The sequence below is a fragment of the Pteropus medius genome, unplaced genomic scaffold (genome assembly GCF_902729225.1).
Source record: "Pteropus medius unplaced genomic scaffold, Ma_sr-lr_union100, whole genome shotgun sequence".
NCBI classification, from domain to species: domain Eukaryota; kingdom Metazoa; phylum Chordata; class Mammalia; order Chiroptera; family Pteropodidae; genus Pteropus; species Pteropus medius.
The window spans coordinates 2,986,995-3,003,068 of NW_024354911.1; the positions used below are offsets into that span (position 1 = coordinate 2,986,995).

The window sequence follows — 16,074 nt, forward strand, 5'->3', positions numbered from 1 at the left end:
GTGAGGGGGATGTGGTATGGTGGGAGGGAGGCTGTATTTTTTATTTAGAGTGACAAGGTGATAAGACATTTGAGCATAGCCGTGTGTTCCAGGTGGAAGAGATAACAAATGCAAGGGGTGAGCATGCTTGCTGTTAAACCTGCAGAGGAAGAGCAAGCAACCCAGTGTGGCTACAGTGGAGTGAGTAAAGGGTAGACGAGTCATGGTGTAGGGGTAGTGAGGACTTCAGCTTTAATTCTTAGTGATAAGGAAAGTTACTCCCAAGTTTTGAGCAGAGGAGTAACTTGATCTGATGAAGGTTTTAAAAGATCATTCTGGTGGACAGGAGTGGAAGAATGGAGACCAATTAGGAATCTCTTAGGATAGTTCTTGCCTGAGATGATGGTGGTTTGAAACTGGGTGGTGGAGGTGGGACAAATAGAGCACTCTGATCCACCTAGCCGAAGTGCCACTATCGACCACTAGAGGGAAGTACATATAGGTACTGGAGAGGCTGCGCTGTGACAGATGGTATTTTCTTTATCCTTCCATAATGGTAGGTTTTGAAATCTACCTACATTACAGCCATCCCTCCCTCTTTGCTACTAGAACTTATATTTTATTTTGGACCGTGGTGTGCCCAGCCTCAAAGGACGAATCATGAAGGTATAACACCATCTCTATCCCCATGATGGCGGTCTTCTAATGTCCTAAACTTCCTTTCCTTCCTAGACCCTCCAATCTCTCCACCAGCCTCTCCTCCTATACATGTGCATGCATCGACTAATGTATTAAGGTAGTCTGGGTAAACAGGTTTGCTGAGTGTAAGAACTCCTTTCTTTGCCATTATTTCTTATGGGAACATTGCCTTTTACATCCATAGTGTTGAATGAAAATAAACTTTTTAAAAAATTCAATTCATTACAAGTAAAAAATTTTGAGACATACAAGAATCTGAAGAGGAATTTTCATTAAAAGCTAATCAGCTTTTGTTCTGCTTCTGTAAATATGCTTGCTGTGAAGGCTCACTTGCCTTTGCTCTACAAATGTAACTGTTTTGTACCCCTTAGCCACTCCCGCACTCTGTAACACTTTGCAGCTTTAACCCATAACAACTCCTACCCTTCTCAACATGTTACCAATGTTACTACTTGCAACCATAGCAACTCCCGCCGTTTGTAATGGTCTGAGTTCAAATGAACCAATCAGCTTGTGTAAAAAGTCTCTATATAAGGAATGCTGCAACTAAGCTCGGAGCCCAGATCTTCAGAGCACTAGCTCCTCTGGGACCGCATATAATAAACCTGAATTCTCCAACTCTGCAAGTTATTGCTTGTTTTTTCGCTGGTCTGATTTTGGAGCTTTTCTGCAACAAGTCCACAGCAGCACTGTCCAATAAAACTATACTATGAGCCACATATGTAATTTAAAATTTTAAGTTACAAATATAACCAATTTTTTAAAGGTAAAAAATAACAAGTTGAAATTTAGGCTAATAACATATTTTATTTAATCCAATATATCAAAAATATTTCAAAATGTAATAAATATAAAGTATACTTAGCGAGATATTTTAAATTCCTTTTTTTCATACTAAGTCTTCAAAATCTAGTGGGTGTTTTACATTTATAGGTTATCTCAATTTGGACTGGCCACATTTCAAGTGCTCAATATCCACATGTGGCTAGTGTCCATAGTATTGGATAATGAAGGTTTACGGAGTGAGAAAGAGCATCTTATCATCCCCTCCAGTACTCATTCTTCTCTTTCTTTCATGATAGACCTCCTCAAATTTAACAATGCACATGAAAGCCCAGCTGAAAACACCATTTTCAAACCTCCCTAAGAGTTACATGTAGCCATGTGTATTCCTTTTCTATTGCAGTATAACCAGCTACCACAAACTTAAGAGTTTAAAACAATCTCAGAATTTACTATCTCAGAATTCCATAGATTAGAAGCCTGGGCTTGGCTGGGTTTCTTGCTCAGGGTTGTACAAGGCTGAAATCAAGGTGTTCACTGGGCTGGGCTCTTGTCTGGCAGCTCTGGGGAAGAAACTGCTTCTAAACTCACTCAATTGCTGGCAGAGTCCGGTTCCTTGTGACTATGGATCTGAGGTCCCATTTCCTTTCTGTGAGCTGGGGACTGCTCTCTGCTTCTAGAGGCTTTCTGGACTCCTTCTCCTGCAGGCCCCTCCATCTTTAAAGCAGCATCAGTACAGCAAGTACTTCTCATGCTTCGAGTCTCTTTGACTTCCCTTTCTGCCCACCAGCCAGAAGAAAAAAGTGCTTTTACAGGGCTTGTGATTAAATTTGGCCCACCTGGATAGTCTTCCTTTTGCCATATAATGTAAACAGAGGAGTGAGATCATACAGATCATATAGATCACATCAGAGGTGAAGGGATTGTACAAGGGCAAGGGACATTGAGAGCATTCTTAGAATTTGGCCTACTATACCATGTGACTAAATTCTGGTCAATGGGAAGTTAAGGGCAACTCAATTCTTCCAGTTGCTCAGGCCAACATTTTGGGCGTCATCCTGTTCTCTTGCTTTTCCTCACATCTCATTGGTCAGGAAACATATTCTGTCAGCTCAACTTCCAAAATACATTCAGAATTCAGCCTCTTCTCATCACCTCTCACTGCCCTGTCTTGGGCCAGCCATCAACATCTCTCACATGGATTATTGCAGTAATCTCCTAACAGGCTTGCTCTCAGCAATCTGTTCTCAATACAGTAGTCCCTCTTTATCCATGGGGAATACTTTCCGAGACCCCCAGGTGAAACTGTGGATAATACTCAATCCCATATATACTATGCTTTTCCTATATATACATACTTGTGATAAAGTTTAATTTGAAAATTAGATACAGAGATTAACAATAATGACTAATAATAAAATAGAAGAATTATAACAATCTACTGTGATAATAGGTATATAAATGTAGTCTTTCTCTCTCTGATAATTTATCTGATAACCAAGACAGCTACTAAGTGACTAACAGGCGAGGATCATATATAGTGTAGAGACACTGGACAAAGGGATGATCGATGTCCTGAATGGGAAAAAGTGGGATGGCATGAGATTTCACCATGTACTGAACATCACCAGGTCCGGATGGATTCACAAGAGAAACTACCAAACCTTTAAACCTTAGAATATTCCAGAGGAAAAACCCACATTATTTTTAAATAGCCATATACATTCTAAGGAAACCAAGAGCAAAAAGTAGTCTTTAACAATTATTCATATATTTACCATTTCCAATGCTCTCCATTCTTTCCTGAATGTTCAAGTTTCCAACTGGTTCCAGGTGAGAGAAGAATAAATAAGTAAAAAAGACAGAGGAGTGACATCTGTAACCAGAAGGCAAAGCTTTTCCAGATATCATTGGCAGTTTTGCTTATGTTTCACTGGCCAGAAAACTTTTTTCCCCAACAAATTCAAGGTTCTGCTAGTAAAGCAGGAAAAGATAATGGTTATTAGGTAGGAAGAAGGCAGTGACCGCCACAGTCCACCCTCTTGGCTATCCATCTGCCATGTGTGAAATCTACTCTTTTCCTAATGGGGACAGTTCCAAAGTCTCATCTAGATGCTGCATCCATCTCAAAAGCCAGAACCTTTACCCAATATGCAGTTCCATTAATCCTATGAGGTGAATCCTCACAGTCCAGTAACCTACTAACTAAAAGGCAAGTTGTCCTTCCACAACATATCCCATATACAATAGCAGTGAAGATACAAAATAAAACTTCCATATGGGAAAGAGAAGAATGGGAAGCACATCAAAGCTATTGCGAATATTAGATCCACAGCAAATTCCAGATCCTGCTAGACAGGAGTGGCCAGGATCCCTCCGTGACAGCCAGCAATTCCCTTATTTGGTCAGCTCACTCTCTGGGATGAACTCCCTTTTTGATTGTGCTGTGGTCCAGGTTCCATCTTTTTTTGGAGATAACTTCCTCTTATTATCCTCTTTAACCATAACTGAAGTGAACTTTGGGGAAGATGCCCTTTCTGTTCTGTGTGTTCAGGAGCATGGGGTTGAAAAAGGATAAGTTTTGCTTGCCAGGTTCTTATAATTTCATTTTCGTGACAGAATTCCCTTAAGAAATGTACGTTTCCCATCTATTTGCCTCCTCTTCAATCCTGTGTTTGAGTAACCACAGCCAAAGCATGCATATATGTATATATAAATAAATAAATATATATTACACACATATATATATCCATCTATATCTGCATCTACATCTACCTATCTACCTATCTATCTATCTAACTATCCATCCATCCATCCATCGTCTTTAAACATGAAAATCCTCCTCTATGACCTTTGGCCTCTGTCCTCTTATTTCTCTGGTCTTCAACTTAATGTTTACTGACTTGAGACAATTGGAAACAAAAGGTTCTAGTGGGAAGAGAACACTTTTCAGACCTCACGTCCTGTGTCGAGTGGTGATTTATAAAGAAAAGAGCTTAGGAAAGGCCCAGGACATCAGTCTTATCTTCTCAGGTACTGCTTGGCAGCCACTACTCCCATTTGGAGAACAGATTTATCTTTTCTAGCACTGCCAATCTCCAAATTATGAGATTCTCATCTAAAGTAGATTTGCAGGCTGCAGGCAGATGTTTTCCTTAGTCCAGTGGGAACTCTTTCCCTTTTTTCTTCAGCCTGGATAACTCTAGTTCATTGGTCTCTTTCAGGACTTTGTTGAAAGTGGCAAGGAGCACCAGCATGTGCCAACATTTTGAATTATTCGAGCTATTTTCCCTAACACTTCAGACTTGATAGGCATGTGGGGTGTCTCCCACAGAAGAGCAGATTGACTAAATGTTTCACCACAGCATAATGAGGTTCTCAGCATTCCAGTATGTAATGTCTGGATACTCATGACCCCAATCTCCATCTCTACCACTCAAAAAAGTCCATATTGCAGATAATATTACTTGCAGTATCCTTCTGTGTATTGAATTTTCTATCTCATAGGGTTGGATTTGGCTGCATTTAATGGAAACCCAACAAAGTGGCTAAATCAATAAGGAGTTTGCTTTTCTCATGTTATGAGGAGTCTGGGATAGGCAGTCCGGGACGGGTGCAGCTGCTCAAGAAATCAGGCTCCTTCTAGCTTCTTCTGCCATCCTTTGTCTTCACGATCACAAGTTGGCTGTTATTCTTCTGGATAGTGTGTATGCTTTGTAGGCGGGAGGAAGAGGTAGGGGAAGGCAGAATGCATGGGCCAATTGAGTCTTCTCTCTCTCTCTCTTTTTTTAAAATCAGGAAACCAATCACTTTTTCAGAAGCACTACCCAATGACTTTATTGGTCATGTTGCCATCCTTGGGTCCAGGGGAGTATGGGGACATGAATATTTTTTAAACTATGAATAAAATTGAGATTCTGTAAGTAAGGAAGAAGAGGAGAATAGATATTGGATAGCTAACTAGGTCTGTCAGACCAATGCAGTCTTATATAAGAAAAGAAATATCTCGGCTCAAGTAACTGAAAAGTCCAGAGGTTGTGCTTGCTTGATCCAACGGCTTAATGAAATCCTCAGGTATCCTATTTTTCTTCACCTCTCCATTCTGCCTTCTCCCTATGTCAGCCTAATCTGAGGTTGATCTCCTTGTGGTTCTCAGATGGTTCCTGGGGCTATATGTTTTCTCATTCACTCAGAATAGGAAATACAAAGTATCAGGATCCCAGCATTTCCAATTAACATGTTCAACCCATCACTGGGTTCAGAGGATTAAATGTGCTGATTGGCTTTGGTCCAGGTGGTGAGCTCCAAACCTAGATCTAGGATAGAACCATCTCAGGAACTACATGGATCAGATCCCCAAATAGAAAGTACAGTCTGTTGAAAAAGGACCTCTGGGAAGTGAGGTGGGGGAAAAGGATGATAGGAATACAAGCAATAAATGTCCTCTAGAATAGCTGAAGAAGAAATTGATCAGAAGAGGGAATAGTTAGCACTGGAAACACTGAAAAAGTGTCTCTGAAATGACACTGGCAGTGTTCATCTGAGCACTTGTAGAGCAGAGGGAGGCTTAGCCCAAGGTCACATCCTGTCCAGTTCCAGTGGAAGATCCATTTTTACTGAGGGTCTTGGAAACACTCCTGGTATTCCAAGCCCCTTTCTCCCATTCTCATGCTCTGATTCTAGCTCACCATGTAGCCTTCTGATTATATTTGACTTTCTAAGTTGTTTTCTTATAGGGAGAGTGACCTAATGAGAGACTTGCTTGGTTCATAGTATGACTACAACAGCATTCTGATTTTTACATTTGTGACTCATATTCTCTGCAAAAGCTCTTTTCTGAGCCTGTATGACTGAGAACCAGATCCTGAAGTCCTGCTGTTTCCAATATATCTGACAACTTGTGAGTCTACGAGCAACCAGACAATGAGTTTCCTTTGAAGACTCCATGTTACCATGTGTTCAAACCATTACCTGGGGTATTCTGGGGTATTGATTTGATCTTTATAAAGTTCAGTGTCTTATGCTAGAATTCCACTATATCATTCCTGATGTTGATAAGGCTAGGTTCGAGCTGATGCACATTTTTATTTTATCTTCAGGATCTCTCGTTGTGAGCCTTATGACCTGCCTAGCTGCCATTCTGATCCTACAGTAGAAGAGTCTATGGAACACAATTTGAGTTTTCTTACGTGAGAAGATATTTCACAAAAGAAGATATTCAAATGAAAATGTACTTATGCTCATTAGTCAAGAGGAATATGTAAATTAAAACCAAAATGAGATACCACTATACACCTATCAGAATGAGTAAAATTAAAGAGACTGAAAATACCAAGTGTTGACAAGGATGTGGAGAAAGTAAGACTCTCATACATTTCTATAAATTGTATAAATTGGTACAACTACTTGGGAAGTTGTTAGGCAATATGTATTAAGCTAAATATATACTTATCCTATATTCTGGCAGTTCTACTCCTAATTATGTATAAAGCAGAAAGTATACATATGTTCATCAAATGTAAGAATATTCATTGCAGCATTATTCCTAATAGTTCTAACTGAAAAATAACCCAAATGTACATCAACAAAGAATTAATAAATACATTGTGTTATATCTATACCATGCCAGACTATACAGAAATGAAAATGAAAGAACTACTGCTATTTAAACAACCTGGAAGAATCTCATTAATATAATGTTGAATGGAAGAAGCCAGAAACAAAAGACTATGTATGCTATGATTCCATTAGAAGAAGTTCAAGAGCACGCAAAACTAATCTATGGTGTTAGAAGTCAACATAATGATTACTTTTGGAGGAGGAGGTGGGCAATGACTGGGAAGGGGCATGCAAGGTGCTAAGGAGATGTTATTAATGTTCTAATTTTTGATCTGGGTGGTGATTATATAGATGTGTTCACTTTATGAAAATTCATCAAGTTGTACAATTATAATTTGCACACTTTTCTTGGCTGGGCTCACTCCCATGTCTATGGGTCATCTGACAGCTAATCGAGGCCGGCCTCTGCTGGGGTGTTTCAGGGGATCCAGCTCTGCAACACTTGTCTGCTGTCCTCCAGCAGGCTAGCCCAGGAATGTTCTCATAGTGATGGCAGAGGTGCAAAAAGGCAACTCCAATGTTCAAGTCTATTTCAAGCCTCTGCTTCCATCATATATGTTAATATTCCATTGGCCAAAGCAAGTCACATGGCAGAAGCTAGACTCAAGAGGTGGGCAGGTTACTCCACTCATGCTGGGACAGCACTGCACAGTTACATGGCAAAGGGCATAGACACAGGGAGGATGACGAATTGGGCCATCGACATAGTCTACCACAGTGTAAGAGAAAGAAAAACGAAGTTAATGACAACGCTGTGAAACACATACAATTGAAAGTACAGAGAGCTTTGAGGGCACAGAAAAGGGTACATTTCACATTTTATCTAGTATTAATATTATTCATAGAAAAATTTATGCATGGATATATCCTCTTCCAGACTATGAACTTCTTGTATATGCTTCATTTTCATATTTTCCACAGCTCCTGGTATAATGCCTTGCGTAAAATAGACACTTGAACATTTGTGAAGCAAGTGTCCAGCCATAGGGTAGTAATTTCCTCTTTGTCCATTACTATTTCAGGGTCCAGGAGGAGAAAGAGACCCACATATGCAGCAATACGTATCTATATATTAAACGATCATTTCAGTGAACTCATAATCTCCATTTATAGAAAAACCTTCAGTCAAGTGAAGGGTTGGAGGAGTTCCAGTACAGTGTTGAATGGGTGGGATCATTCAGATTTTGATATGTTCTCTTTTTGGCGGTAGAGGGAAGGGGAGTCGTTTATGTTTTTCTTTTCATTGTGGTAAAATATACATAACGTGACATTTACCATTTTAATCATTTTTAAGTACACAGTTCAGTGGCATTAAATACATTAATATTATCGTGCAACCATCACCATCATAGATGTTTATCATCATCCCAAACTGAAACTCTGTCCCCACTAATTAGTAATTCCCCACTCCCTTGTCCCTCCAGTCCCTGACAAGCCACGATTCTACCTTCTGTCTCTATGAATCTGACTACTCCAGCTATCTCATGTAAGTGGAATTACATGGTACTTATCTTTTTGTGACTGGCTTAGTTCATTTAGCATAATGTCCTCAAGTTTCATCCACGTTATAGCCTATGTCAGAATTTCTTTCCTTTTTAAGGTTGAATAATATTCCATTGTATCTATATACCACATTTTGTTTATCCAGTTATCTGTCGATAGACATCTGGGTTGCTTTCACCTTTGGGCTATTGTGAAGTGATGTGTTTCTTTTATGTAGAAAGCAAATTCCACTCAGGTATAGAATTCTGAAGTGGAAAGTGCTTCAACACTCAATTTGAAAATGAGATGAATCATAGCCACATCAGAACAATATAGTTACGACTTGTAGTATAATTACCCTTCCCAAATTTTTCTTATTGTGATAAATTACATATAAAATTTATGTCACATAAATAATATAAAAATCTTAAGCATTTTTAAGTGTACAGTTCAGTGATATTAAGTACATTCACATAATTGTGCAACCATCACCACCATCCATCTCCAGATTCTTTTCATGTTGCAAAACTCTTTGCCCATTAAACAATAACTCTCCATTCTACCATCCCCCCAACCTTTGGCAACTACCATTACACTTTCTGTCGCTATGATTTTAGCTAAGTATTCTGTGCCAATGGAATCATACAGTATATACATTTTTTTGGTATGACTGGCTTATTTCACTCGGCATAATGAGACAAGGTATTTTTTAATCTCTCTGGATTCCCACTTAAAAACAGATAGAGCAGACTGCTGAGACTGCATCCACCAGCCAACACAGGCCTCTTGTTTTTATTTCTCCACTGTCATCTCCAGTCTATACCACCATGGATGACGATATCACTGCGCTCATGGTAGATGGCTCTGGCATATGCAAGGCTGGCTTCATGGGCAAGGATGCCGCCCAGGTCATCTTCCCTGGCACTAGGGTGTGATGACGGGCATGAGCCAGAAGGATTCTTACGTGGGCAATGAGGCCCAGAGTGAGAGGGGCATCTTGATCCTAAAGTACTCCATTGAGCACAGCATCGTCACCAACTGGGATGACATGAAGATCTGGCACCACCTTTCGACAATGAACTGCTTGTGGCCCTTGAGGAGTGCTCCATGTTGGTGACCAAGGTTCCTCTAAACCCCAAGGTCTACCATGAGAAGATGATGCAGATTATGTTTGAGACCTTCAACACCCCAGCCATGTATACGGCCATCCAGGCCATGCTGTCCCTGTACGCCTCTGGCCATACCACTGGCATCGTGATAGACTTCAGTAATGGGATCACCCACACTGTGCCCGTCTATGAGGGTATACCCTCCCCCACGTCATCCTGCATCTAGACCTGGCTGGCCAGAACCTGATGGGACTACCTCATGAAGATCCTCATGGAGCATGAATACAGCTTCATCACCACAGCTGAGTGGGAAATGGTGTGTGACATCAAGGAGAAGCTGTGCTAGGTCACCCTGGACTTCAAGCAGTGGCCTCCGGCTCCTCCCTGGAGAAGAACTATGAGCTGCCTGACGATCAGTTAATCACCATTAGCAATGAGTGGTTCTGCCACCCCAAGGCCCTCTTCCATCCTTCCTTATTGGGCAAGGAATCCTATAGCATCCATAAAACTACCTTCAACTCCATCATAAAGTGTGATGTTGACATCCACAAGGACCTCTATGCCAACATGCAGCTGTCTGGTGGGATCAACATGTATCCAGCATTGCCGACAGGGTGCAGATGACTGCCCTGGCTTCCAGCATGATGAAGATCATTGTGCTCTGTGAGTGCAAGTACTCTCTGTGAGTTGGCAGCTCCATTCTGGCCTTGCTGTCTACCTTCCAGCAGATGTGGATCAGCAAGCAGGAGTATGATGAGTCCGGCCCCTCCACTGCCCACTGAAAATGTTTCTGGGTGGATTGTTACTTAGTTGGTTACACCCTTTCTTGATAGACCCTAACTCGCAAATAAAACAAGGTGAGCTTGGCATGGCTTTATATGGTGCTTGACTCCAGATTTAAAAATAGAAACAGTGAAGGTGACAACAGCTGGTTGAGCGAGCATCCCCAAAATTCTACAATGCGGCTGAAGACTTTAATTGTATGTTATTCTTTTTTAAAATAGTCATTCCAAATATCATGACATGTATTGTTACATGAAGTCCTTTGCCTGCCCAAAAGCCACCCTACTTTTTCCTAAGAAGGGCTAGCCCTCACCCAGGTTCACACAGGGGATGGTGATAGTGTTGCTTTTGTATAAATTATGTAACCCATGTTTAAAAAAATCTTTATCTTAATACTTGTTCTTTTTGTTTTATTTTGAATGGTCAACAATCATGGCACCCTTTTTTTCCCCCCAACTTGAGATGTATGGAGGTTTTGGTCTCCCTGGGAGTGGGCCGAAGTAGAGAGGCAGCCAGGGCTTACCTGGACACTGAGTTGAGACCAGTTTAATAAAGTGTACACCTTAAAGAAAGCAACAACAATGAAATGGGGACAAAACCAAAAACCCAAGGACAACGTTTATAATGAAACTGGGTGTTATGAACTGAATTATGCCCCCCAAATTCATATGTTGAGTCCTATACTCCAAAATTACTGTTTGGAGATATAGCTTTTAGGATAAAATTTAGGTTAAATGAAGGCATGAGGGTGGGTCCCCAATACAATAGGATGAGGGTGCTTATAGAAAAAAAGAGAAAGAGATCTCTCTTGCTCTCTCCAAAAACACGTACCAAGGCAAGGCCAGGTGAGAATCCAGCAAAAAGGCAGCCATCTGCAAACCAGGAATTGAGTCCTTAACAGAAACTAAACTCTGTTGGATCTTGATCTTGGACTTTCCAGTCTCTAGGATTGTGAGAAATAAATTTCTGTTGTTTAACCTACTTAGTCCTTGGCAATTTTCTTTCTAGTTATTTTTTTACGGCAGCATGAGCAGAATATTATACTAGGTGAACTTCTCATGAACTCCCAAATATAAGGTGGTGAGGACCAACTATTGGCAGCCACAAAGTTTCCATGGTATTAGCATCATGTAGAAAGAAGCAGAGGTAAGTAATAAGGCATTTAACAGACATGAGAATAGAAATTCCTATAAATACTCATCAGGGAGTCACTGAAAAGCTTGACCATTTCGAGAACAGCAGTGGAAAAGGGGAGGTTTTCTGCCCATTCCAAAAGTGGCTAAGAGATAAAGGTTGGCTCTAAGTCTGAAGGGATGTGACAGACTGGTCAGTAGAAACTTGAAAACTGACCTGCAGGGGCTTCCTTCTAGGGTAGGCCTCATAATGTTGAAAAGAGAAGGCAGTGGGGAAAAAACACAAATTCAGGGAAGCAGGCAAGCAAGTGAGGATATGAAGGGCTTTAAAAACCCACACAAACCAACTCAGGCTCAGTTTACAGTGGAGCCAGTGAAAGCTCCAGAGCTGGAGAGGAGGGTGAATAGGTTTCTAGCTGGGCAAGATAAAGGAACGGAAAAGAAAAGCTGTCCACAGGCCCGGCTCTCATTCCCCACTGCCCACCTGGGCCATATGGCGTAGACAAAATCACACAGGCTTCAGCCCTATCTCTACCACTTACTGGCTTATTGACCCTGAGCAAGTTCCAGACATGACGCTCACCCCCAGGTTTACTGTGAAGAGCAAAGCAAACAGTGAAGCAGACAGCTGTGCACAGAGACCTGCAATTAAACCTGACCCCGTGGGTCTTCCACTTAGCTGCTAAGGTGACCGGATGGTGTCGCTCTCTGCTTAAAACCTTCCATGGCTCCCTATGACTGCTGGATCAAGTCTAATCTCTTTACCTAGGTACTTCAGGCCCCCACACTCAGGCTCCTCCTCAAGGCCTGTTCCTACACGTGTGCCTGTACGTGCGTGTGGGTGTGTCTATACATATAGCAGGAGAAAAGTAATTTAATCTTTTGAACTTTAGACATCGAGTAATTTGTGCCTTTTCTTTTGACCTTATATTAAAATTTTCCTTTTTTTTATTGGATAAACTTTCAAAATTTGTTCTCGAAACCCTCAGCCTCTCTTGTAGTCTTGACTCCATCTCAGGATCTTATCCACAAGGACACCGCCTTCGGGCCTTGTAGTTCTGAGTATGTCAGGTACCTCCACACACTCGCTCAAACAAGTAGTTGCCTCTGCCTGGATACCATCCCTCCACCCCAAACACCCTCTTCCCTGCCTAGATAACCTCTAGCTAATTCTTTTGACAATCAGCTTAAATAACCCTTCCTCAGAAAAGTTTTGCCTGACCTAGGCCCTCACGTCAAGCCTGGGCAGGGCTTCTCACCCTCTTGCTCTCCCAGTGCAGTAACTAACTGCCTGAGCCCCTCTGTGGCAGGGATGAAGATGGCTTGTCTCTACCCCAGGTCCTGGACCCAGGCCCGGTATATACATCTTCAGTGCTCAGTCAATGGTCATGGAATGCATGAACTGACCAAAACTGCCGTAGGTATCCAAGCCGGGAGGTCGGTGGGGTCGGGCCATGGTCACTGGATGCAGGAGTGGAAGGGACAACTGCCCTTGCTGGGAGCGTCCTCCTGTTCCACTGCCATGACCCAGCATTCCCAGTGGAAAGGCCCTCCAGAGAGCAGGAAAAAAGCTCGGTATCCAAGGTAACCTAACCGGGAAAGCCGCATAAACGCCAGGAGTAGAGAAGACTGACCTGAAGGCTGGGCTGCCCAGAGGCCTGCAGGGCATGCTGTAGGGCTTGGCTGAAGAGATCATTGGTGATGGGCGTCCCTGACTGGACACCGGAGGACATTGGTGAGGTCCCCGAGGAATGGCCCTAGAGACAAAACAGTGGTCAGGGCTACTCTCAGAGCCATCTCAGTCTCCCAGCACACACCCGCTGCCATCACATCACCCCCACGGTGTCCCCGGCGTGCCCAACTACTGTGTCCCAACAGGGGCCTGCATGAGACGACGGCTCCATTCTCTTCCGCTCCAGGGAAATGGAATCAGACCCCGACCTAGCCTAGGACCCCAGCACTGGAAGCGACGGCCTTGGGAGTTGCAGTGACCATCACTGGGAATACGTAAGCCGGTGAGGCCCGGGCCCTGTCAGGGATGAGGAAGAGCACTTTATGTGAGGGAAGAGCCTCCTGAACTACCAGGAGGAGGAATCAGTCGGGACTGTGCTGCACTCCAGACTTCTGAGCCCTAAAGGCAAGTGAGGGGGAAATCGCCCCAGCCCAGCCGCAGAGAGGAACCCACCAGGAACCAGGCAGAGCTCAGCTCAAACCAGACCCAGCAGCAGGGTCAGCAGGGGCAAACCCATTCTACCGCCGGGGAGCCTCTCCCGCCCTCTCTCCATACCTGGGTGCCAGGAGTCGGTGTGTGAGAGCTGCTCTCCGGAGTGCTGGCCAGGGCCAGGGCAGTGGCCAGCTCGCTCTGGGTGATGGGCCGAGGTCCGGCAGCTCCACTGTACCCCAGGGAGGCTGGGCGGGAGCTGGGTGTGCTGCTAGAGGGCGTGGACCTGGCGCTCTGGAGAAGGGAGGCACCCAGAATCAGGGAAGTGGCCCTGTGACGGTCCCAGGTAACACCGCCCCCGCTCCAGGTACAGTTCTTGGGGAGACTCCCCAAGCTGCCAGGTTCAGAAAGCAATAGTTATGACACGGACTTGGCCACCAAAGGGCCTGTGACCACCTCCCAGCTTGGACACACCAGGTCCCAGGGAGGGGCGCATCCTTGGCACCATGTTCCCCAAATGGTGGGGAGGCCAGTAAGCAGCCAGACCACTTACTGGGTGAAAGTCATCCTCATCATCAGAGAGCCCTTCAAACAGGAAGCCACCTGGAGGTGGGAGAACAGATTTCAGGAGGAAGAACAGGAAGGCACAGGCATAGCTCCAGAATCTCAGCTCAGATACTTTCCAAATTCATATTTTCATCTCTCCCCTTGGAAAATTACAGGACAGATGCACTCCCTGACTCAAACCGAGAGTTCCCGAGGAACACCCTCTGCCAGCGCTATACATAGCTGCTGAGTAAAGCATTTCCTGGGCCACTGCAGGGTCTTATGGAGGCCTGAGGGGAGGTACATTTCTGTCACCCCTTCACCATGATTACTCCAACTGGGGCGGAGCGAGATCGCTGGGAGGAGGCTGAGAGAAAAAAAAAATGACGTGGCGCCTCTCATCTTAGAGAAAAACACCTTGAAGAGGTCTTCCCCTGAGGGAAGCTAAGGCACAGCCAAATCCAAGAAGTCCCCTGAGGAATCACAGAATTGGACACATATAAGCCAGAGATTTACAGTCTTGAAGCAGCAGCAAAGCCCCTGGGAGTCTTTCCCAGGCTTCCAAACAAAGGCTTTTAGGGCCTTACTCAAAGCTGTTACACTCACATCCACTGAGACCTGTATCCCCGCGAAGACGGCCTGGTATCCTGAGAGCCACGCGGCGCCACCTGCCTTTCCAGACGGTGGAGATGCGGGGTCCGCTCCTCGGGTGGCCTTGGGTAGCTGCGGCTGCCCAAAGCAGAAGCAGTAGCAGCCGCAGCGGGAGCCGGGACCGAACCACCAGGCCAGGCATGCAAGCGCCCCGGACGCCGAGGGAGGCGCATTCGGGTGGAGGCGGTGACATCCCGCAGCCGGGGAGCGACAGCTGCGAGCAGCCCAAACTGAGCCAGCAGCATCCGATCGCAGGCTTACACATTGCCCAGTGACCTTGGAGGAGTCACATTCCCTCTGCTGCAGCTGCAGTTCAGGCCACTAGTTTTGTGTGGGTTTCCTCCCGCTCTCTCTGCTAAGAATACCTGCCCCAGATAATGCTCAGGCTCTGGAAATCCCTGCAAACCACCTCAGGCATCAAAGGGTGCCTGGCAGGGCCAGACTTGACGAGTCCCCCCAACCATCATCGCGTGTCCACCACCACAGCAGGGGGCCGCAAACCCTGCAAATTTGGGGAGAGAACCCAGTTGTCCTGGGGACGGTAAGCATTTGTGTGCAACGCAGTGTAGAGGAACTCAGTCCCCCAGGGCAAAAAGCCTCGAACCCCAACTCGCCGGCTTTCTGATCCATTGTACAGGGGTCGAAACTGAGGTGCTCCTGGGGAAAACTCGGGTCCTTCAGGTTCACATACCACTGTGGCCTAAAAGCTGCACCCCCGTCCCACATCTACCGCCTGAGGGGGGGTCCTAATGGCCACGCCCCGCCAAACAGGCACTGTCCCCCAAGCTAGCACCTATTCCTGGTGAAAACTGCCACGTGCGGACAAGGGGGGGAGCGGCCGGTGCCGGCACTGCAGAGGCAGCGCCCAGGTGCCCCAAGCCTCCGCACCGCACTAAGTCCCAGCTCTCCATAGGGTACCCGACCCTTTACCCGGCCCATGCTCGGGGCCGAGGCGGGGGCGGGGGTTAGGCAGCGGGGTCTTTGTTCCCGCAGCCAGAGTGCGGCGGCGGCGGCGGCGGCAAGGGGTCCGCGCCCCCCTCTCTGGCCCAGCCTGCGCCCCGCGTGACAGCGGAGCCCGCAGCTCAGGAAGGAGAACGTGGGAAAGGGTCCTGGCGGGAGTAAGGGTCCT

General features: G+C 44.9%; 1 pseudogene; it reads left to right on the top strand.

Moving 5' to 3' along the window:
* Positions 1-9,389: 9,389 nt before the first annotated feature.
* LOC120597824 (actin, cytoplasmic 1-like) lies at positions 9,390-10,501 on the top strand (annotated as a pseudogene).
* The last annotated feature ends 5,573 nt before the right edge of the window (positions 10,502-16,074 follow it).